This window comes from Argentina silus, assembly GCF_951799395.1.
Source record: "Argentina silus genome assembly, chromosome: 20".
Classification (NCBI taxonomy): Eukaryota; Metazoa; Chordata; class Actinopteri; order Argentiniformes; family Argentinidae; genus Argentina; species Argentina silus.
Window position 1 is genome coordinate 3,966,100 of NC_139674.1, and position 2,500 is coordinate 3,968,599.

At 47.6% G+C, this 2,500-nt stretch overlaps 1 protein-coding gene across 1 annotated transcript in view; it reads right to left on the reverse strand.

Annotated features, from left to right (window-relative positions):
* Nucleotides 1-2,500, reverse strand: part of sox5 (SRY-box transcription factor 5) — a gene marked incomplete at its 3' end in the record, with an annotated part of 48,287 nt that overhangs the window by 8,789 nt on the left and 36,998 nt on the right. The window lies entirely within an intron of this gene.

Below are 2,500 nucleotides of genomic sequence, written 5' to 3' on the forward strand. Positions count from 1 at the left end.
GGGAGGGGCTGTTCCCTTTGCCGCCCGGTAGGCGAGCACCAGGGTCTTGAATCTGATGCGAGCTGCTACCGGGAGCCAGTGGAGGGTGCGGAGGAGGGGCGTGACATGAGAGAATTTGGGGAGATTGAACACCAGACGGGCGGCAGCGTTCTGGATGAGCTGCAGAGGTCTTATGGTGGTGGGGAGACCGGCCAAGAGTACGTTTCAGTAGTACAATACAAATGGATATGAGTAGACTGAAATAGGCTGAAATAGGCTGAAATAGGTTGAACTAGACTTCTAGACTAGATTAGACTAGAGCACAATGAAATAGAATGGACAAGGCTAGGATAGAGTTCGGAGACAGGAACTGGTATCTGGCTCTCTGTTTGTTTGCTCCAGCTCTTTTTGAGCTCTGTGGAGGTAGGGAGGCTTCCTGAGAGGCACACAGGGGGAGACCATCCAGAATAAACATTCTCCTGAACCGTGAGGTAAATACATTACCATACACCGGCCCAGAGGGAAAATGTGTCCACACACACATGCACGCATGCACACGTACACACATACACACACACTCACACACTGACCACTTGACTGTCAAGCTGTGTGTGACTCAGTCTGTGCCGCTAGCCAGGCCTGCCTCTGACTGCTCTCTCTTAGCCTCCGATGTGAGAGAGGGGCCACACACACACACACACACGCACACACACACACACGCACACGCACACGCACACACACACACACACGCACACGCACACGCACACACACACACACACACACACACACACACACACACACACACACACACACACACACACTCACACACACACTCACACACACACACACACACACACACACAGAGCAGCGGGTGCTCTGTGCCCCTGTCAGAGGACCCAGACAGTACTGTCATCAGGAGAGTGAGGGCCACTCTAAGCCTGGCTGTTATTTACAGCAGTGAATGTCACTCCCGCCCGCAGCAGAGACACATGTTCAAACTGTAAACACAATTAAGCAACCACTCTGACAATCCAAAACCCAATTCCTCAAATCTCCTCATTCAGATTTATTTAAAAGCTCCGCTATTTTGTGTTCAGATCTCCTCCTGAAAGGGGATCCAGAGGGTTTTTTACATAAATATGCGTGTGTACACACACATACACGCACATACTTTATTTAATTTTATTTAACCTATTTTATTTAACCTATTTATACAGGGGTAACACACTGAGACCAATGCCTCATTTGCAGGTGCACCCTGTCCACAATATAAATACAATTTCAAAACGACACATTAAAAATACAACACAGTAAAATACAGAAATCAATACTTAATATAAAACCATAACATTGTATGTTATGGCAATAAGTAACAACCACATCCTTCAAGAGGTCCTCAATCAACATTTTAAATTACAAGAACAACCAACTATAATGTGTTTTATAGATTGTTCTAGCACACAGACACACAGACACACAGACACACACACACACACACACATACACACACACACACACACACACACCCCCCTCTCTGTCTTTTCTTTTTTTTTTTTTCATCTGAAAGCTCACGGAATTCTTTGAAGAGAAAAGCACAGCATCCCACCAGATTACTCCTATTAAACCCAAAGGCCTGCTAATTTCCCCCAGCCGGAACATCTGCCCGGCCGCATATCAAAGATGATTCCCAGCTTCTTTTCATCGCTATTATTTGTATTATTTCCACAGCTTAGCGGCTGTGAGCGGCAGAGGCATCTGCTGGAAGAGAGAGAGGGAGAGAGAGAGAGAGAGAGAGAGAGAGAGAGAGAGAGAGAGACGCGCTGGGCCAGCCACGCTATCAGTCCCTCTATCACAGTGTTAGCGCTAACAAAGACCTAGCCCTAGCTGATGGTTCTTTATCTGGACTAATCCTCGCACTAATGCCATCTCAGGCCAGATTATCAGATCAGATTTGTAATGACAGAGGAATGGACTCTTGTACACAAGTCACAACCGGAAAATAGGCCTGGAGTGGAGAGGGGAGTGGAGGCGAGAGGCCACAGGGGTGGGCTGGCTGACTGGATGACTGGGTGGCTGGTTGGCAGTGGGTTTTTTAATCTGGACTCAGTGTGTGCGTGTGTGTGTGTGTGTGGAGAGAGAGAGGGACTGTATGTGTCTGTCGAGAGTGGCTCGGCCTGGGTGTGAGTGTGTGTGTGTGTGTCTGTGTATATGTGTGTGTGTGTGTGTGTGTGTGTGTGTGTGTGTGTGTGTGTGTGTGTGTGTGTGTGTGTGTGACCTGCTGCTGCCACCACACAGAGATAAATGGACAACCAGTCAGTCCAGCCAGTCCTCAGAATGACCCTGATATGAGGGCAGAGCTAAAAGCTAAAAAAAAATAAAAAAATCAATCCCACCACTAAAAATCTCTCTAATGCCTTAAGAGTGGTCACACTGGAGTTCCACTCTGAGGGCAAATCTCTTATGACACCCTCTGCTCCCCAAATAGTGTACTACTTTTGACCAAAGCACTGGTTCTGGGCAA